The sequence below is a fragment of the Bubalus bubalis genome, chromosome 3 (assembly GCF_019923935.1).
Source record: "Bubalus bubalis isolate 160015118507 breed Murrah chromosome 3, NDDB_SH_1, whole genome shotgun sequence".
Classification (NCBI taxonomy): Eukaryota; Metazoa; Chordata; class Mammalia; order Artiodactyla; family Bovidae; genus Bubalus; species Bubalus bubalis.
This window is the reverse complement of record NC_059159.1, coordinates 81,648,452-81,671,445: the sequence shown is the minus strand read 5'-3', so window position 1 is coordinate 81,671,445 and position 22,994 is coordinate 81,648,452. Positions and strand designations below refer to the sequence as shown.

At 35.1% G+C, this 22,994-nt stretch overlaps 1 long non-coding RNA gene across 2 annotated transcripts in view; it reads left to right on the top strand.

The window, feature by feature from the left end:
* LOC123465587 overlaps positions 1-22,994 on the top strand; it is a 280,300-nt gene that overhangs the window by 86,461 nt on the left and 170,845 nt on the right. For both annotated transcript variants that reach the window (XR_006640854.1, XR_006640855.1), the window contains exons 2-3: positions 4,961-5,043; positions 22,351-22,556. This is a non-coding gene — a long non-coding RNA (uncharacterized LOC123465587). The remainder of the gene's footprint in view (positions 1-4,960; positions 5,044-22,350; positions 22,557-22,994) is intronic.

Genomic DNA, 22,994 nt, shown 5'->3' with positions numbered 1-22,994 from the left:
CATGTATTTATCCCTTTATCATTATATAGTGTCCTCCTTTCTCTTTTATTATTTTAAAGTTTATTTTGTCTGATATGAGTGTTGCTACCCTGGCTTTCTTGTGTTTCAGTTTGTATGAAATACCTTTTTCCAATCCCTCACTTTTAATATTTATTTATCTTTCACCCTAAAGTGAATCTCTTGCAGGCAAAACTTTGTAGGTTCTTGTTTGTTTCCCAATATAATCCACCCCTCTATATCTTTTAGTTGGAGCTTTTAGTCCATTGCCATTTAAAATAATTATTGATAAGTATGTATTTGTTGCCATTTTAAACATTTTTCAGTTGATTTTAGAACTCTTCTTTGCTCTTCTCTTCTTTTTTATTTTTCCTTCTGTGGTTTGATAGTTTTCTTCTGTATTTTAGTTGAATTTCTCAGTTTCTTTCTCTTTGATTATAGTGAATCTGTTGTGTGTTTTTAGTTTGTGGTTACCCTGGTTTTCAGTATTAACCCATAACTGTATCTACTTGCTTTAGATTGATAGTCATGTAAGTTGAAATTCATTCTAAATGATAAACATTTGGGGGTTCCCTTGCAGTCTAGCAGTTAAGACTCAGCACTGTCACTGCTGTGACCTGGCTTAGTCCCTGGTCAGGGAACTTCCTGCAAGCCATGCAGCACAGCCAGAAAGCGGGGAGGGGGCAGGTAGCAAGCTAAATTTTATGCATTATTTTACTACCCTCCTCCATAGTTTGTGATTTTGATGTCCTATTTTACATCTTCATCTTATCTTTTTGCTCTTCATTGTATCTAGCATCACTTTTAAAAGACTTTTGTTACATTTTATCTGGGTGCTAGCTTATTTAAGTGATCTTCAATCATTTTATATACTTGCCTTTCCTCTTGTGTCATCCTCTTTCCTTTAGATTCTTCCTTTCTATTTAGAAATGATTTTTCAGTTTTTTTTTTTTTTTTTTTTTCAGAATAGGTTTAATATTGCTGTATCCTTTTAGCTTTTGCTTATCTGAGAAGTTTTTAGTTTCTCCTTCTATTCTAATGATAATCTTTATGGGTAGAGTACCCTAGGTTTCAGGTTATTCTCTTTCAGAACTTTGAATAAATGTAGAGCCTATTAAACAAAGTGAAGTAAGTCAGAAAGAGAAAAACAAATAACTTACATTAATACATATGAAAAATGGTATTGATAAACCTATTTGCAAAGAGAAGGAATGGAGATGCAGTTGTAGATAATGGACTTGTGACTAGATCATGACATGCCCTTCTGGCCTGTAAAGTTTCTGTAAAGAAATCAACTGATTGCCTAATGAAGATTCCCTTGTAACTGATTTTTGTGTTTTCTTTCTTACTGCCTTTAAATCCTCTTTAATTTTTGCCATTTTAATTATGTTATATCTTAGAATGTGTCTATGTACTTTCACCTCATTTACGGCCCTCTGTACTTTCTGTACCTGGATATCTTTTTCCTTCTTTAGTTGGGAAATTTTCAGCCATAATTTCTTTAAATATATTTTTGATCCCCTTTATCTTTCTTCTTCTGGAACCTCTATTACACATAAGGTGACAAACTTTATAGTATCCCATAGATCTTGTATGTTGCTTTTATTTTTCCTTCATTTGTCTTCTGTCTGCTATTCTGATTAGGTGATTTACATTATTCTGTCTTCCAGATTACTTATTCATTCCTTTGCATATTTAGTCTGCTGCTTATTGCCTTTAGCTCAGTTTTTATCCCCACAATTGAATTGTCTAATTTGATTGATTCTTGTTCACAGTTTCTTGCTCCTTGTTTTAGTGATCTGCATTTCTATCAGTATTCTTCTTTAATTCCTTTCAGTTCAGTTCAGTCACTTAATCGTGTCTGACTCTTTGTGACCTGATAGACTGCAGCATGCTAGCCCTCCCTGTCTGTCACCAACTCCCAGAGTTTACTCAAACTCTTGTCCATTGAGTCAGTGATGCCATCCAACCATCTCATCCTCTGTCATCTCCTTCTCCTCCCTCCCTCAATCTTTCCCAGCATCAGGGTCTTTTCCTTTAGCATTTTCATTACCACCTTTTTGAACTAGGGATCTGCTAGACAGACAGGAGAGATCTGTTTAATTGTTTTTTAAAGGAATTTCTCTTATTCTTTGAATTGGGAATATTTCCTGTTTTTTCAGTTTACTTAAATTTTTGTGTGACTCTGTGAATTAGGAGAAACAGTTATCTACTGTGATTTTGAAGGACAGCTTTTATGTGGGAGCCTTCCTGTGTAGCTTGTCCAACATTTTTGGTGTGAGGGCTGTTTTTGATATGGATTCCTGCCACATCTTCCTCATTGTCCCCTTGATAGGGCGTGTATTAGGTATTGTGGTTACCAAAGCCTGCACTAGATGTTGGGTGAGGCCTTCTCTTTATTCTGTGGCTGTAAGCTCTGTTGAAAGGCAATATCTGCCCCCTAGTTGTTTAAATAGAAGATCCTGGATCTCATTCTATGCTGCAGTGAATGTAGGCGGGACATGAGTGCTCCACTGAGAAAAGAGCAGCTGTGTATCATTCTCCAGGGACTGTCTCCTGGGGCCCTGCAATTTCATGACACCGGTGTGCACCCTGGTGCTGCCAGAAGAGCTGACCCTGGACCTGCCCCTCACTGAGGGAGCACTGATAACTGGCTCAGATGTTGGCTCTGCCCCTGGGATGTGCAAGCTAACTGTGGAGCCCCAGGCCACACTTCAGTTCCTTTAGGCTTCCTCTGTGCAGCTAAACTGAGTCCTCTCCTTGGGTCCATCCACTGAAGCCTGAGTTTCAGTACCTAGGCACTGCATGTACTAGCAGGCATTTGTTTTGAGTCAAGACGTGTGATGACATGGCAGCTGTCAGTGCTGGTCTCTTTCTGCCCTGTTTGTTAGCAAGCCAGCACTGTGCACACTCTTCTTAAGCAGAGTCCAGTTCACTCCAGCTGTCTATTCTAGTGCACCTCCTAGCCAGTGGGTTCCTAGGGCAACCAAATCTTTCCTCTCTCTCACAGCTCCCTCTGAAGAGTATGAGTCCTGTCCTGATTTCTTTTTTTGTTTATTTGTTTTCTTCTCTTTTTGTCCTACTAGGTTACATGGGGCTTTTTCTTGCAGCTTTGGTTTTATAAGAAATCTTCTGACAGCCTTCATTTGGTTTTTTGTGTGAATTATTCCACATGTAGATATATTTTTGATGTGTTTTTGGGGGGACGTGAACACATTTTTGTACTCTGCCATCTTGATCTCCACTTTTTTTTAAATTATTTCAAAAATTTTAGTTGTGTTATAAACACAAATTTATTTTTTTAGGTACCAGGCACTACCTAAGATTTCCACAAGCATCATTTATTTTAATCCTCAGCATAACTCTGAGTTAGGTGCATCTAATCTCTGCAATTATAGTTGAAGATACTGATTTACAGAGATGTTAAGTATCTTGCTTGAAATCACAACTAATAGACTGAAGCCACATATTCTTGCTCCAGTGTCAGTGTTTTTAACCACTGCTACATCATCTATAAAACAGTTTGTTACAAATTAATACAGTTGCTAACACTAGTCTGTTCATCAAGACCAATGTTGGCTGTGTCTCTTTGTCTTACAGCATATTTAGTGTTACCTTTCCTTTTTTTTAAATTATAGACCAGACTGGCCTGTTAGATGCTAATATTTCTCCACTCTCTGTGGAACTTCCCTTGCTTATTAGAACAATTTGCTCCAAGTAACCTTGAGTAGCTTCTTGGATGGGCTAGTCTTGTTATTCTCTCCTGAGACAGAACATTTAATGGCCACTGAATATCCACATATTCTCCCACATTCCTCCACCTTCCTCTAATCAAGCAGGACCGCTGGACTAGTTCTGACAAATAAATTTTGAGAGAAAGTGATACGTACCTCTTCTTGGCAGTATAAACATCCCAGGCAATTCTCTAGCTTTTTTGCCTTGTCCTGCTTTCCCTCACCTTTCTTTTCTTTTCCTTTCCTTTCTGATTACATTTCTGATTTTTGGAAGAACAATGAGAAAACTGCTTGTTGTCAGTATGTAGTGTTAATAAGCGTTTGCAAACACATTTATTGGGTTATCTAATTGCTAAGTATATGATGATTTGGCATTTTATCATTTATAACCTGAAATAGATTTGAATTAACAATTTAGTGACTTGGTCAACCAAAATGATTGAGACTCTACTTGATACCAAGCAGTCTTGGTTAGTACCAAACTTGTAAAACAGTGTGTGACTCATAGGACTTCATGATATATATATATATATATATATATATATATATATATAAAATATATACACACACACATATATATGTATGTGTGTACATATATATCATATGTATACACACATATCATATATATATGTATACATATATATGATATAAAAATAATGTATTAAGCACCATAAGAGGAACATAAAGTATAGTGGAAGGATAGAGGAAAGAATTTGAAAAGGAGTGGATACAACTGAACCTCTGTGTTGTATGCCTGAAGCTATCACAACACTGCTAGACAACTATATTCCAATATAAAGTAATAAATCAAATAATTTTTCAAAAAAGGACAATTGGCTATTCATAACTGGCTCAATAAATGAATTAATATTTGAAATATATTGAATTTTCTAAAATCTTGATTTTAGTTTATCTTCTGTTTATTTGTCTCAATTATAAAAAGTAGGCTTTTTATGTCCCAGAGTGATGGTATGGGGAGGGAGGAGGGTTCAGGATGGGGAACACATGTATACCTGTGGCGGATTCATTTTGATATATGGCAAAACCAATACAATATTGTAAAGTTAAAAAAAAAAATGAATGGTACATGTTTAAGGAGTTGTTTCACACTGCTATTTTTAAGAGATAGTGCTGGTGAACAGAATTAGATGAATAGAATTTTTAAAGTATATGCTATTATTTGGCATTTTTTTTACTTTCTTTCTTTCTCCATTTTTTTTTTCCTCCAGTATAGACCATACTTTGATTCCCCCTAAGAAGTGGACCCTTACAAAGAAATTTTGACATACATGATCTGCTTTTAAGATTTAAGGTAGGAAAACATTTACTCTACTTTTTATTTTATATCTGAGGAAAGTCAAAACAATAGAAACTCAGTGAATTATCTCGGGCATCGCAGGTGATCCTCCTCTGCATCACTCTATTAAGAGAAAATACAACTATATTAGCTATAGATACAGGATGTAACTCAGGTGAAAGCAAGGCATGAGCTTGAACCATAAAGGGCTATGGAATAAGTAACAGAAGATAGTGTAAATATAATCTAATCTAAGTGAAATAGATGAGAACTATATTTGTTTCATCTGACCGATTCAAAACTCACAAGCTGAGGAAAAAAAAAATGGCAAATTTTTCTAGGTTTACATACTGCGAGTCTAACATGAACCTTTGTATCTTTTATGATGATAGTTCTGAAATTATATATTTACTTATTTTTCTTTCTGTTTGCCCTTCCTTCAAAACCATCCAGTTGAGTTGCTGATGTAAAAGTCTGGGTACATTTTAATGTAATAAAAAATGTAATACAAAGCCCACAAAGCCAGTAAATACCCTCTTTGTCTCTGATGCATGTCAGGAAATTGAAGTAAATAGATTTAAAACTCTAACATTACAGACTATGAGATTAGAAAGCCATTAGCAGTCATAAGCCCATTAGAACTCTGGGCACCCAAAGACTGTTACAGAGAAATTTCTTGACCAGATTAAAAAAATATATATATCGATATCATCCTTCTTTCATTATTCAATGAAAGGTTTTATTGGATGCCTTGTTAGTATTCTGTTCCTTTCTGTAATGGATGCTTTTAAACAGAAAAAGTTTCATGAGTGTCCTCTTTAAAGAAAAAAATAAAAGAACAACAAAAGTGACCACTTGTTTCTTTGACATCGTAAGTGAGATGATGTCATTTAACAGTCTGAGTAGAGGAAAAAGCTTGACTATCTTCAATTTCTGTCTGTTTTCTTAGTCTTTTCTCTTGCTGTCGTGTTATTTGTCCATATTCTTCACCAGAGACCTATGATAACTGGATCAATGAACATCTTCTCGAGTCTCCTCAAAGTAGTACTGTGTACTCCAGAAGATGATAGGGAAGAGAGTGTGTCCGTTCTTATTGCTTCCTCTCAGAGTTTTCATTCAAAAACTGGTTTCAAATTGAAATGAAATAACTTTAAGCCTACTGTTTAAGTACAGGATCAGAATGGGCAATGATAGGGAAAAGGAGATTAAGGATTAAAAAAAAAAACAAAAAACAACAACTGGTCAATAGGTGTGATCATCTAAGGCACTGATGGACTGAAATAATGAATAAACTGCAATGTTTTAAAACAGTAATTCATTCTTATTTGTGAAAGTTACCATTTGACATACTTACTAGAATTTCAAATCTTTCTCTAAAAGAGGAGGAGTACATGAATTTTACTATACTGAATTAAACAAAACCTTTACCAATGAGTGCTTGCATTGAATAGTGTACTATTTGCCACTCCCGTCCCTACAGTCCTGGAAAAAAAAAAAAAAGATGACTGGACAACAGTTAACACTGAAGGGAAATCATGCCATAAGATGACTGATGATAATTATTGCACTTGGCACAGTTCTCTTTATTGATACTTCACTTACATCACTGCAGTTTCCAGTTCTTTCCATCATTTTATTTTATTTTTCAGTTTGCTCCATTTACAGTTATTTCTGTGTCGTTTAAAATCTCCATCATTTTCACTCTGTATTACAAGCATTGCCATATTAAATACAAAGGCTAGGGAATATTAACAATTACAAAAGCAACCTTGCAATTCCACAAGAAGCTTTACTTTTATTACATTAAAAAGGCAGTGACTGAAAACTGAAACTCTATTCTTCCTTTCAACAACCTGAGTCAAAATTATTGTTTAATAATTCATATCAGAGTTCAGTCAACATATTTCTTTGATCAGTATACAACTATATACTGGTAACATAATAGGATTAAAAAAATATGACTACTTCATTACATACCTAGTTGTAGTTTGATTATTTACTAAGTTGACTGTTGGATGAAGCTAGTAGATGCCATTTTGTGTAAATGGGAATGCATTAAGTGTACAGTTTAAGAATTTGACTTGAAATTTTCAGGGGAAAAAAAATTGTTGCCTATTGTCTTATAGTTAGGACAGCATTCTTAGAGGTGATCTAATCACAATGCTTTTTGGATATGTTCCAAGTACAGGATGGGCTGGGGATGATGTTCCAGTCTTTGGTAAGCAACTAATGAGCTACCTAAGTGCTTTTATCTACTCCTGGCTTAATATGAGGCCCAGAAACTATAGAACCAGCAATTGGTGGTACAGGGCCCTGAGCCTCTTGGTTTTATCATACTATACAGCCAATCCATTACAAACGTGCTAGCCACACACATGGGGTGTTAATTGGAGCTTGGCACCCCCTGGAGCATGACAAATTAATTCTCCACCAGTTAGAAATAAACAAACCCTCAAAGGACTTGTATTAACTACTATGAATTTGGGACTTTTTAACCCTTTATGAACTACTCCATTTATTTAATACAAGTTTAAATGAAATTAAATCCCAAAAATGTACCTTTATTCTAAAGATGCAAAAATGCACTAAAGTAAAATTATGGTTAATATGTGAATTGTCTGATATGCTTTATTGATGTATGGTTTGATTTCTTTCCTTATTAATTGAAAAGTCATTCCAAAGTTGTTTTCTTTCTTTAAATGTGCTGTAGGGTAATCTCACTGTATTGCAATACTGCATAATGATTAAGAGAGTATTTAAAAAGGCAAGCAAATTTTAAAAGGACTCAGATTTTACAAGTCTGAAAACTGTCTCTACCAATTATTTTATTTGTAGCCTTGAGAAGCACCTATTCACTTTGTCCACACATGTAAAATGAGAAATCATAGTATTTTAGGATTGTTGTGAAAATTAAATGTGAATAGCACACATACTGCTGAATATAAAGTCTTTGTATATGGAACATAGCAATTCAAATGTGCAAATCATGGATTATATTTGGAAAAAATTCACACATCTTTCCCCAGAATATTGCACTAGGGGAACATGTATTTTTAAATATCCTTTCAACATCTGGCAAGACTGAAAAACTTCTTTTTAGTCAGGTTAACCCATTATAAAAGTTTGCATACCTGCCTTTGCATGCATACCAGAATATATTACTTCTCTGTACAAGACTCTTTCCAAAAGCCTTTCATCCCAACCAGAGTTAAAGCCATATATTTTTAGTAGCTTATGCATGTTTATATTCTCTACTGTTCTCTATCTACCTCTTTTTCTACTCCTGCTATACTGGCCTACTTCTTGGTATTCTAACTTTCCAGGGGAAATAAGCTCCTACCTAAGGATTTAAATTTTTGTGTTCCCCAGATTTCTACATGATTCACTTCTGTATTTCCTTAAGATTTTTGCTCAAATGTCACCTTATAGAACTTTACTGGCCTCCTTATATAAAAGAGAAAGTCCTTCATCTTGGATCATCCCTCCTTTAAGCCATTTTTTAGTAGCCTACACCAGAATACAAGTTCTGTAAAAGCAGGGAATTCCTTTTTCCTCTATTGCCTACAACAGTTCCTGATATATAGAAAGAACTTGAAATAGCTTGACTAACAATTACAAAATCCAAAGTATCAGTGAATTAAACAAAATTGTAACCTGTTTTGCTCTCAAAGAAGTCCCCCATACATATCCATGTATGGTAGGACATTCCCATGTCAGACTATGGGTTTCTTGTTTTCAGAGTCTTAAGCTGCAGGATAGATGCTTTAACTCTAACTCCAGCTCTCCACCTGCTATGTCTGTATTCTAGTTGGCAGAAAGGAGGAAACAGAAGGCCATACCTCTTTCATTTTAAGGGCATTTTGCAGAAGTTGCAAATACCACTTCTAATATGTATCATTGGTGATTAGTCATATAACCAAACTTTATTACAAGAGATGTTGTAAAATAAAGTGTTTGGGGGCAGTCAGACATACAGCTAAAATTCCATAGTTCTGTTATTATAAGAGATGGGAAGAATAGATATTGATGGAAAGCTAGTGGACTCTGGGACATTTCTAAGTGAATATTTGTAGGAAAACTTTTTTCAGTTCAGTACAGTTGCTAAGTCGTGTCCGACTCTTTGTGACCCCATGAATCTCAGCACGCCAGGCCTCCCTGTCCATCACCAACTCCCAGGGTTCACCCAAACTCATGTCCATCGAGTTGGTGATGCCATCCAGCCATCTCATCCTCTGTCATCCCCTTCTCCTCCTGCCCCCAATCCCTCCTAGCATCAGCGTCTTTTCCAATGAGTCAGCTCTTCGCATGAGGTGGCCAAAGTATTGGAGTTTCAGTTTCAGCATCATTCCTTCCAAAGAATACCCAGGGCTGATCTCCTTCAGAATGGACTGGTTGGATCTCCTTGCAGTCCAAGGGACTCTCAAGAGTCTTCTTCAACACCACAGCTCAAAAGCATCAGTTCTTCGGCACACAGCTTTCTTCACAGTCCAACTCTCACATCCACACATGACCACTGGAAAAACCATAGCCTTGACTAGACGGACCTTTGTTGGCACAGTAACGTCTCTGCTTTCAAATATGCTACCTAGGTTGGTCATAACTTTCCTTCCAAGGAGTAAGCATCTTTTAATTTCATGGCTAAAAAGGACTAATTTTTAAATTTTATTTTGATTCCATAAAGGGCAAAACCAGTTAATTCTAAACTAAAATATCATCAGTTATAAGGAGTTATGATGATTTTGTTATTGTTCAGTCACTAAGTCATGTCCAACTTTTTGTGACCCCATGGACTACAGCACACCAGTCTCCCCTGTCCTTTACTATCTCCCAGAATTTGCTCAGATTCATGTCCATTGAGTTGGTGATACTGTCAAACTATCTCATCCTCTACCACCCACTTCTCCTTTTGCCTTCAATCTTTCTGAGCATCAGGAATTTTTCCAGTGAGTCAGTTCTTTGCATCAGGTGGCCAAAGTATTGGAGCTTCAGTTTCATCATGAAACAGTTATGATAGTGAAATGTTGTTTTACATTCTTAACAAATCATTGCAAGAATGAATGCTGAGTATTCATTGAAATATTTCATTTTGATATTGGAGAAAAATGCTGTCTACAAAATCTAAACACATGAGTTGAACTCTTAGTTTTCATGTAGATTCAGAGAATAATATTCCCTAACTCTGTCTTTCATTGTTTTTGATCCATGCAATAAAGAATAGTGGTTGATTAGAGCAATCAGGTTACCTAGAGTTCAATAAATCCTATTCTGTTCCATTATATTCTACACCTTGAAGTTATTAAAGTCTGCTTTTAAACAAACAACAACAACAACAAAAGACTACTTAAAAACAATCTTACTTTCTTTAAAAAAAAAAAAAAAAAGAGCTTCAGTGAATTTCCCCTGTCAATTGCATTTTCTGCCTCTGAGCCTTCTCTGAGCTATTTCCCTGATCTGTGAGGCAGGGGGATTCTGCCTGCCAGCTTCCTGAGCAGATCTAGGGGAAAATTAACACATCCACAACTGAGCTCAAGCATTGCTGACATCTGCTTTACTCATTTTCACAGCACACTCGCACTGCACCCTATTGCCTTCTTCTTATGCACTGTTTTATCATGTGGCTCATTTCAAGAAAATGCATTTAACTTTTAGGTACTACTCTGTGGTATGAAGTGTGGCAAATAGGAAATAAAATAACCTTGAAAGAGCATTTCCACCTATATGCAGCTATAATAATCACTGAGTCTCAAACCTCAGTGCTTATGATATGCTCTGTTTGGTAAAAGCTTATGAAGCCAGGGTCAATGTTCATACCTAAAGAAACCAATCTCACTTTTGAAGAGAAAACAACAAAATATCAACAACAAATCATCTCTTTACATGGACTGGAATCTATTGCTTCCCAGAAAGATAGTAAGCAGTCACTTTTACAGTCATTTATTTAATGGGTCTGTTTTGTTTTAATAGTAGGAAAATGAAACCAAAGTTAAAGGCTTTGGGTTTAATTTTGAGTTCTACCTTTGAAAAGAATTCTGTGTGTTTTCTGTGCTCTACTTTATTTCAGTTGTTCCATTTACATATAATTTAAAATTGAGAAGCCTCTTTAATGTAGATCCCATTTAATTTAGAATATATGATAAAGCAAATTGTACTAAAGACTGCTTTGATTCTATGGATACAGGCTTTGCTAAGAAGATGTATATTGTAAACAAGATTTTTATTATAGCATATCATCTACAGTGAAAGACATAATGAATGAATTATTAGTGCTTCATCACTAATAGCAAATTGACAGAGAAGGTCTGCCAAAAATAGCTTAATCTGAATTGTTCCAAACAGTATTATTGAAAATATACTTTAAAATGTCTCTCAGTTCAAACTTTAATAATTGTGATTTGTTCTTCTGTTCAGTCATTAACAGTGTATTCTTGAATCTTTTTTTTTTTAAAGATACATTCTTTTTTAAATGTTTTAAATAAAAAAACATTTATTATTGGTTTGTATCTGAATAACAACTCATATAACACTGTTATGTTCTTTTATAAATGAAGTACAGGAGAAAGAAGGAAAATATAATTATTACAGTGTAACATTTACAAGAAATTGATTAACTTGTAAAACCAAGAGGTTATTTAAATACCTGTGAGATATTTAACAATATTATCAACTGTCAATTGTTGCTTTGAAAATCATAATAAATATGTTCTCACAACAGTAATCTTTAGATAGAATGTGTAGGCATAGATAGGTTGAGGGTGGGTGTTAAATTCAACCATATTCCCTATATAGTCATTAGGAAAGTCTTTAAAATGCAACTTAAGTTTTATTACAAATCCTACATTTTAGTTGTAAATTTAGTTATGCAGTTAATAAAACTACATTTGTAAGAGGAAATCTTTCTTTTTTATTAATAAAGTGTTAGGATATCTAAATTTAAATTATAGTGAATAACAACTTCAAAGGAATAATAATAGTATTTGGAAAATAAGACTAGTACATAAAGTCAAATTATCTAATAAATAAAATTTTTTATGTCATTTTGCCATCCTGAGTCTCACTGATATGTACATTTGTATCCATGAAAGATGTTGTCATGTTTTGTCCCCTGAAGGGACCACCAGAAAAACCTTTTGATCAAAAAGTTAAGTTTATTAGATCTACCCCCTTAAGGAAGAACCCACCTTGCTTCCTATGTGGCTCAGATGGTAAGGAGTCTGCTTGTAATGCAAGAGCCCCAGGTTGGATTGCTGAGTTGAGAAGACCCCCTGGAGAAGGAGATGGTTGCACACTCCAGTATTCTTGCCTGGAAAATTCCAGGGACAGGGCAGCTACAGAACAGTGGGCTTCAGTTCATGAGATCACATCAAATTACCTTTTTTTTTTTCCCCCACTTAAGGGAGAACCCATCTTGAGTCTTAATAGTGCCTTAGAGGGAGGCATCAGAGGAAAACATGTATAGAGTTTTAGGGCCTAGAGTTGATTATTTTAAGGTAGATCCTGCAAGGAAGGGTACTGGTTAGGGTTGGTCAACATTTTTGACATGATAGTTTAGGATTGGCCAGCACAGCAAATCAAGGATTTTGAAGCATGTCATGATGAACAAGCTCTTAGTTTTGAAAGTACAAGAGGTCTTTTTAATGGGCTGTTTTAATTGGTTCACAGTCCTATTTTCCAGGGGCCAGTATTTCCTAGAGCAAGCAGCTCAGTTATTTTCACTTATTCTCATATTGTCTAGCATATGAAACTATACCTGTTACTTCTGTTATTTAACATAGGAGCAGGTAATTTTCTCAATTTAAAGTACCTGTTTTGTATGAGCACAAAGAAAAATTATTAATTAATGCTAGATACTGTTCACACCTTGGTGTATCCCTAGATGCAATCATTATATCTAAAACATATTTAGATATACTTTTTCTTCTCTGTGCTCTCTCTTTACTTCTTTGTCAGTTCACAAAACAAGGGCTTCCTGATTTATAACACTCCTATTATCAAAACTGATCAAAACCTAAAAATAAATGAAATTTTAATCTTGAAAATTAATTATCATGAAAAGTATAAAATTCATAACAGTGGTACTTTATGTGGATTATGTTATTTGTCATATCCTGTTCTATTATTAATGCCATTTAACATGCACTGTTACTAAGGCAGATGCAAGTTAAGTAGCTTGGAGATAGAATATGTGTTAACTTTTTAACCTCTATGGTTAAAGAAAATTTTCTAGGTAAAATAAATATAATCAATAATGAATAAATGAAAGAGACAGATATTAAAAATTTTGAGTAGACACATTGGTATTTCTATGCCAAACAAAAGTCTAAAGGTTTTCTTCTAAAGAAATGGAACTAATTATTTGGAATAACTAAAATATTTAAATATGTGGAAGAATAAGAGATTTGGTTAGAATGTGAGCTTTCCAAATCCTGGATTCAGTTAACCCAGATTTTTGGACAAATATATCCCTCTTATATTCTATCGTACATATAGTATGCAGCTTTTCTTGTACCCTACAAAACACTTTGGATCCCCAATTAGAAGTAGCTTTGGATCCCTAATCTAGGCTATGGCTTTCTGCTTCATGCATTTGTATACACCACTCCTTAAGTTGCTTTTCTTGTTATCACATGTATTGACAGTTGTCATGGGTTATCTATGTTCTGCATTGCTCTATCTCAAATATTCTTGCAGTTATTATTTCTGGAGGCTTATATTTAGTAATTCTACTATATGATCATACCTTTTGAACAAATCCGGCTCTTGAGGAATATGAATTAAAAGATGGAGTGATTGGTCTTGTTGCTCCTTTATCCCTTAGTGCCATCCTCTCTAAATCATCATGTTTCATGCCATGTATCTGACTGAAAATAGTTTGTGTTTTTGCTGGTGGGAAAAATCATTGGAAAATATAAAATGAGCTCAGTGGAGAGCTTGCCAATAGAGTGTTCTGGAGAAAGATAATACTATGGAGTTGGAAATTTCACTTGTTAGATATTTAGTTATCCTGGGCCTTTAAGGACTAATACTTCTGCATGTGTTCTTAAGTCACCCCCACCAGAATAAACTTGTGGTCTCTAAATTTGCTTATAGCAATTAGAGGGCAAAGAATTGAGAATGCTTTGCTGTAAACATTAATATAAACTTCTACTTTCAAATGGAAGTAGGAAAAACTCCCTAGCAAAACTGTTGATAAAACTGGTAAAAATTACTTTAAAAAAAGCATTTACTGTCTGAGGAAATTGTCCTAAGGGCACACAGCTAATGAAGAAACATTTATCCAAAACTGAAATGAGAAGTAGATAATTCAACAATAGTTGGAGAATTCAGTGTTCTACTTCCCCTAATGGATAGAATTGCTAAGCAAAAGATCAACAAGAACATAGCTGATTTAAATAACGGTATAAAGCAATTAGATTCAATAGAGATCCATGGAACATTCCATTTAACGACAATGGAATAAATATTCTTCTCAAGAGCACATGAAATACCATCTATGAAAGACAATATATGAGGCCATGAAACATGACTCAATGAATGTAAGGTGCTGAGATCATAGAAACTATGTTTTCTAATAACAATGAAATTAAATTGACAATCCAAACCCACAAAGAAATTTGGGGAATTAATAATTATGTAGGCATTAAATACTACTTTCCTAAACAACAAATGGGATAAGGAAGAAATCACAAGGAGAATTAGAAAATACTTTGTGATACTTAAAAATGAAGACTTATTAACATCTTTCAGTAAAAGCTGAAAAATATTAGTTCACTTTGGTAAAATAGACAAGTCCCAAGAAGGTCAAAAAGTACTGAAAGTCACTTGAAGAAATAGAAAATCTGAATAAACCTATAGTAGTGAAGAGATTGATTTAAGAAACAAAGTACCCCTAAAATGCCCAGAGTCAAATGGCTTTACTGGTGAACTCTGCCACATATTTAAAAAGTGATTAATATCATTTTCTCACAAATTATTCCAAAATATAGACAAGGAAGGAGTACTTCCCAACTCATTATATTAAGCCTATATTTCCTTGTATGGAAAACATTTTGGCAGTTGTTTAAAAGGTCAAAACATAGAGACATCACCGGACCCAGCAGCTCTACTAGATAAACCTCAAAGAAATAAAAGCATACGTCCACACATAAACACATACAGAAATATCCCTAGCAGTCTTACTCAAAGAGCCAAAAAGTGGAAACAACACAGATGTCCATGAACTGATAGATGAATTAATTAAGAATGGTAGATCCATTAAAGGGAATATTATTTAGTAATTAAATAAAGGAATGAAGAACTGTTGGTGTCGTTTTAGTTGCTAAATTGTGTCCAACTCTTTTGGGACCCCCATGGATTATACCAGCTCCTCTGTCCATGGGGTTCTCCAGGCAAGAATACTGGAGTGGGTTGCCATTTCCTATTCCAGGGGATCTTCCCAACCCAGGATTGAAACTGCATCTCCTGATTATGCTAGAATTTATGGTGGTAATAACTGCACAACTCTGTGAATATATTAAAAAACTTTAAGGGATTTCTCTGGTGGTCCAGCAGTGAAGACTCTGCACTTCACACAGGAGGTACGGGTTTGATCCCTGGTCAGGGAACTAAGATCCTACATGCTGTGTGGTGTAGCCAAAAAAAAAAAACATTGAATAGTACACTTTAAATAGGAAATTGTATATATGTATGTGAATTATATAAAGCTATTATAAAAAAAAGTCAAACTTTATATTTTGGGGCTCCAAAATCACTGCAGATGGTGATTGCAGCCATGAAATTAACTGATGCTTACTCCTTGGAAGGAAAGTTATGACCAACCTATACAGCATATTCAAAAGCAGAGACATTACTCTGCCAACAAAGGTCTGTCTAGTCAAGGCTATGGTTTTTCCAGTGGTCATGTATGGATGTGAGAGTCGGACGGTGAAGAAAGCTGAGCACCGAAGAATTGATGCTTTTGAGATGTGGTGTTGAAGAAGACTCCTGAGAGTCCCTTGGACTGCAAGGAGATCCAACCAGTACATTCTAAAGGAGATCAGTCCTGGGTGTTCTTTGGAAGGACTGATGCTAAAGCTGAAACTCCAATACTTTGGCCACTTCATGCAAAGAGTTGATTCATTGGAAAAGACCTTGAAGCTGGGAGGGATTGGGGGCAGGAGGAGAAGGGGATAACAGAGGATGAGATGGCTGGATGGCATCACTGACTCGATGGACATGAGTTTGGGTGAACCCTGGGAGTTGGTGATGGACAGGGAGGTCTGGCATGCTGTGATTCTTGGGGTTGCAAAGAGTCGGACATGACTGAGCAACTGAACTGAACTGAATTATAAAAATAATATCTATTTCACTCATTTTTGTGATGTATGTAAAAACATGCCACTCTCAGTCACTTCAGTCATGTCCAACACTTTGCGAGCCTATGGATGGTAGCCTGCTAGGCTTCTCTGTTCACGGGATTCTCTAGGCAAGAATACTGGAGTAGGTTCCCATGCTGCCCTCCAGGGGATCTTCCTGACCCAGGGATAGAACCCTAGTCTCTTATGTCTCCTTCACTGGCAAGTAGATTCTTTACTACTAGTGCCACTAAGCAGGGATCTATGTTTACATGTACTTGGTAATAAATTTATGTGTGGGAGCAAAAGTTAACAAATACATATATGTATGAAGGAAAGTCCAATGCACACTGTGTACATCTTCATGTGATATTCGGGATCTGAAAGAACTGTTTACCTTCATATAAATGAACACTAAATTTCCTGAGTAAGAGTTATTCATTCTAACTTATAGAATCAGTTCCTGCTAAGTGAACATGTTCACCCTTCCAGGAGACTTCTGATGGTTAGCAATGAAAATCCCAACTATTGAGTTTTTATCATTATGACTAACAAACCCATGGGGAAGACAATAAAAAATAAGAGTAAAATTCCATGATATTTTAGGATTTCCTTATAGAGATATTAATTTTGAATAAAACATGAACATTTTGGTCCCCTGGTTTTTAAACAAATGGTTGCTTAATTGAAAATGTGTCCTAAAGCACTATAGTGATCATCTCACTTCCATAATATTATTGCTTCAAGCATATGCATTTTGATACATATTCTGACATTTCACAATATGTACATACTGCATAATCAAATGGCATAAAATATTCAGATAAAGCATAAGACATCCAAACAATGTCTTGAAAAATAAGGTTATGACAAGTGTGTTATTAGGAGATTATATAATATATATATGTAAGAAAAAACTGAGTTTGTTTACATTATTAGTATTTTACAGGATTTATGCTTTTTTTTCCAGCAGGAATACTGTATGTATTTTTCCTTCCATTTACTGCAGCTGAGTTGATAATTGTTTTTCCAAATGTCACAGCTGCAAGAACATATTTTAAAAATGTTATAACCACAGGTATTAAATTCACCTCCTACTTCTTGGGAGTTTATACTTTTTAGCCTATAATTATAGAATCTGGTCTTTTAGCCTTCTTTTCACTTTTTGAGTTAGTAGTGGGCACCAGCGGTAGCTCATCTAATTTTGACAACCTTGAATGTGTTTGAATATCTAAGGAAACATTGCGATCTTTGCTCAGAATTTTCTCCGAGATTGTCTTCTTTTCTAGCTTGCGTGTGTGTGTGTGCATGTGGATTTTTCCTAAAGCAAGAAAGCTGAATTCAGAAATAATGTGCAGTGAAAAAAATAAATCTGGCCTTTTTGAAACAAGAGAAAAAAAACTGCTTCTTTTGTGTAAATACGTTTTTTCCAATTTTATTTATTTTTTAAAATTTGTATTGAAGTAGAGTTGATTTACAATGTTGTATTGGTTTCGGGTGTGTGTAGATGTTTTATTTTCATTTTTAAGCTGGCAAATTACTAGGAGAATGATAATAAACACAGTAGTTGCAGTGTTCTGATTTGGTCCCACCCAAAACAATTGTGGTTCCCTTTGTGGCTAAGATGGTAAAGAATTTGCCTGAAATGCAGAAGACCCAGGCTCAGTCCCTGAGTTGGGAAGATTCCCTGGAGAAGGAAATGGTCATCCACTCCAGTAGTATTGCCTGAGAAATCCCATGGACAGAGGAGCTTGACGGGCTACAGTCCATGGGGTTACAAAGAATCGGACATATCTGAGTAATTAACACACATACAAAACAACTATATATTTTATCTTCCACGAAGGTTGAACTGTAATGACTAGCAGTAAGGCCTAAAAGTACTGAAGTAATCTAGTTCCAGTGAACTCTTTAAGGCTCCTTTCTTACTGAGGATGGTGTTAAAATTAAACAGGGGAAAGACCACAGGAAAGCAGGCAAGAGTAAGTCCAAATAGAAGTGGAAGTGAAGTGAAGTCGGAGGAGAACAAAAGAGAGAAAATCTCAGAAAGCAGTTTACCATAGTTTTTAGCACTACCCTCTCAGGGGTCGCGCAGAGTCGGACATGACTGAAGTGACTTAGCAGCAACATAACAGAAGGGGGAGCTCTGGGAAGTTAAAAACACTATTCAGTTAAGTTCATTTCATTTCAGTCGCTGAGTCATGTCCGACTCTGGCGACCCCATGAATCACAGCATGCCAGGCCTCCCTGTCCATCACCAACTCCCGGAGTTCACTCAGACTCATGTCCATCGAGTCAGTGATGCCATCCAGCCATCTCATCCTCTGTCATCCCCTTTTCTTCCTGCCCCCAATCCCTCCCAGCATCAGAGTCTTTTCCAATGAGTCAACTCTTCGCATGAGGTGGCCAAAGTACTGGAGTTTCAGCTTTAGCATCATTCCTTCCAGAGAACACCCAGGGCTGATCTCTTTCAGAATGGACTGGTTGGATCTCCTTGCAGTCCAAGGGACTCTCAGGAGTCTTCTCCAATACCACAGTTCAAAAGCATCAATTCTTTGGCCCTCAGCTTTCTTCACAATCCAACTCTCACATCCATACATGACCACTGGAAACACTCTTAGTCAATCCCTTTTTTTCTGGGTTTGGGAAAATTAAATTCAAATAGGAATGTACAACAGATAAGTATCAAGGCTAAATTTCATAGAAAATTATTTGAAGAAAAAAGAATGTAGAGTCTTATACTGGAAGTACTGAAGTACAAAGTAAAAACCAAGAGCAAAATTTAAATATAAAGTAACAAAGGAAGTGATAAAAACATTGCAGAGATGGTGATAAGTACTGAAGATCAATAAAGAGTTTTAGGCATACAAATACTAGAGTTTCTAAAGGACCTAAGAAAAGAATCAGAGAAAATTATGAAAATGTACATTTCAAGGAAACTTTCCTTTAAATAAATGTTTAAACTTTACATTAAAAGACAAACTGTGAACTTGAGAATATTGACTATGATGACCAACAAGAATTAGTCTAGTAAAATTATTGTCCTTAAAACGAGGAAAAATTGAGAATGTGACTTGAAAGGGAAATAAAACTAGATCATCACCTGATTTTCAGTAACTATTTTTATGCGAAATTGAGTATAGTACTCAACTTATTCAAGGAAAGAACATAAGAACCATGGATTTTGTGTCCAGGAAAATTGACCTCCATGTATAAAGGACTTTGTAAAGGATACTGTAAAACTAATATCAAGTGACAAAATCTCAGAGAATATGGTTCTTATAAGACTCTCCTAAATATTTTACTTAAGAATAAGCTTCAAGAAAACAAAATGACTAGAGAGACACATAATAGAGAAGAGATTAGCATTAAATAGGTAATTCTTATACTAAATGAGAATTAAAAGGGGAGTAAATAGCACACAATTCCCATCTGTTGTGATGATTTAGTTAGAGGACAATGATTGAAAATGAGGAGGATAAGGATAGCATATATCAACTATCAGTAAAAAAAAAAAAATAGTAATTGGTAATACAAAAGTATTATTAACATTGTTAGTCTAAAACTGTTATATATGAGAAGACACTGAAAATATGTAATTATAATTCATTTGAATTCCATCATCCCTATTGTTCTAGAAAACTAGAGTTCTCTTTGTGAAACTAAGGAGATTCAGATGTAATATAGAAAAGGTTAAGTAGAAAACCCTGAATGCCACATATGTAACAGAAATATCAGTATAAAACATGAAATATTTTACCTTTATATATTTATACATAACTTATATACACATGTGTGTTATATATGTCTATGTAAATACACACACACACAAGATTTCAGCTAGTATATATTCCTAATAAATATCCTTAGCTCTGTCCTTCAAAAACATGATAGAAACAATGACCAGCTCAGCAGTTGTTTGCATCCCAAGCCCTAATAATGATCCTGATTTATCATTCCCCATTGGAAGAAAATAGGGTCTTGTAGAGAAACAAATGATTCTTGTTCTGGGGAAGAAAATATACAAGATGAGCCTGGGACATCTTGACATACTAGTTCTCAAGAAAGTTTTCCAAGAAAATAAAAGGAGTTAGGAACCCTCTCCCTCTTAGGGGGGGAAAAAAAGCATTACTGAATACAGATATTAGAAACTGAGTATTTTAGCCATGTATTGGGTCAAAAAGATACAGCGTATGAAGTAAGAGGGCTTCCCTGGTGGTTCAGTGGTAAAGAACTCTCCTGCCAATGCAGGAGAAGCAAGTTCAATCCCTGGATAAGGAAGATCCCATGGAGAAGGGAATGGCAACCCACTCTAATGTTCTTGCCTGGGAAATCCCATGGACAGAGGAGCTTGGTGGGCTGAAGTCCATGGGGTTGCAAAAGAATCAGATACTACTTAGCGACTAAGCAACAACAACAAAGTAAGAACTTGAAATGAGACAAAATTTCTGCAGTAATTAATATGTCCTTGTTGGTAATTTCTTTGAGAGTCAACCTGTGTGATAAAAAGCTGGCCGATCTCCCAAAATGTGAAAGATTTGTTTCGTGGGCCAGCTCTTAAAAATAATACTTAAATATTTAAGAGATAGTGTCATAGCTTGTTCACTGTATACTCTAGAAACACAAATTGATTTTTATACCATCTCCAACTGATTAAATCATTCTGAAAAGGTCAGTGTTTTAGTTTATTTTGAATTTGGGTTATGTATCAAAGAAGTTCCATTTCCCTAGTACAGGTCATAAAAATTTGATACCTTGTAAGAGGGATTTAAGAAGAATTCTCCAATGAAGTATGAATAAAATAACAGATAGATGTTTGTAATTTAAAGGATTCTACTAAAAACCTGTGACTTCCCTACTGAATACCTATCATATCCAAATTGTAGTGAATAATTGATATCAATAACATAAAATAGCTTTAGTCATAAAGGAAAACATATACATTTGATTATATGTCTATATTATGGGACATCAGTAAGCCATCTCCCATTTATTACCTTGACTAGCACTCAGTACAATGTAAAATTTTAAACGGACACAGCCAATGAATAACTGTGACTCCTGCATCTCACATACCAACTCATCCAGCTGCTGAAACATGGAGATTCTTGTTATTTTAGTTTTGTAAACAGAGTCAAAAAATAATTTTTTTAAATTGTTACTTGCTTACTATCTTAGATCTAAACTTTAATGGACCCATTAAAGAAAAAAAAATAATTGTAGCATTACTAGTAATCAGGCTTTAATTAAAATAGTTCTGAAATTGTGAATACTTTAGCTAACTAATTAACATATACATATTAATTTTTAATTATTAGAATAATCTAGAAAGAAGCACAAGTCTAGCTTATTATTGATTGCATCATCAACTCCCAATTACTCTAGAAAAATCATCTCCCATCTTCTTGGCTGTATCACTGCTCCACAGATTTGATGTCTCCTGTAGTAAGCAACATTTGCTTGGAGAACTCCATCGACAGAGGAGCTTGAGAGGTCACAGTCCATGGAGTCACAAAGAGTTGGACATGACTGAGGAGTAAACACTTTTAGCAACCTTACCAGTAACTACCTCAACACTTGCTTATTTATAACTACACTTGTCTGGTGTACTTTGTATGCACAGAAGTCCCTTAAAATGTTCACACTTAACCCTTCTGCTGTTCTACAATTTAAAAGAGAAAATGCTCTATAAAAATGGTGTCATATAAGTCAGCAATTAGAGAAGTAGGTCAACTTGCTGACACCATCTTCAAGTAATAGTTTTATTTATTTTGAAGAAAGAAGTGGTTCATTATTTGTCTTGAAGCATAGCTTAAAGATATTTGCCATACCCATTTAAATGTAAATACAAGACATATCAAAAAGTTAAAATAGGTTATCTCAAACCAAACCTATCATAATATAGCATCTTCTGAATTATGTATTTGATTTTGAAAAATACAGTCTCATTTACTTAATACAAATCCTCCTGTGTTTTCTCCATTGAACACAGGGAATGATGACAAGAAATCCTTTGTATCTGAAATGATTTCGGTTCTTGTAAGCCGGAACTGGTCATATTCATCTCCAGCTGTGGATTAGAAACAGAACTTGGATTTAAGAAGATAAAAATGACAGATTCATGAGATTAGAACTCCTAAAGTGATATCCAATGAGTAACAGTCTGGACCAGAAAGGGAAAATACCCTACTGATGCAGGTAATACTCATCAACTTGTCTGAATGTTGAATTTGGGTAGAACGGTATTTCTCCTGAAAAATCTTAGTCTAAACCAGATCTTCCACTATACTGTCAAATTTTTATGGTCTGTAGTGTTAAAACCAACAGAAAAAAATTATATAAAAATTACTTTCAGGTCTGTTTTATATGTATAATATTTAGTTCTTATTTTAACCTGGTTCTCTGTCTGCCATGGAACAGATCATATACATGACCAGAAGATGATTTAAATTTTATTTTTACACTCTGAGATGAATCAGGATGTTGAGTTCTTTGGTTTGGCTTTATTTGTATGTATAAATGTTTTTGTTCAGTTGCTAAATTGTGTCCGACTCTTTGTGGCCTCATGGACTGTTGCACACCAGGCTTCTCTGTCCTTCACTATCTACCTGAGTTTGCTCAAACTCGTGTCCATTG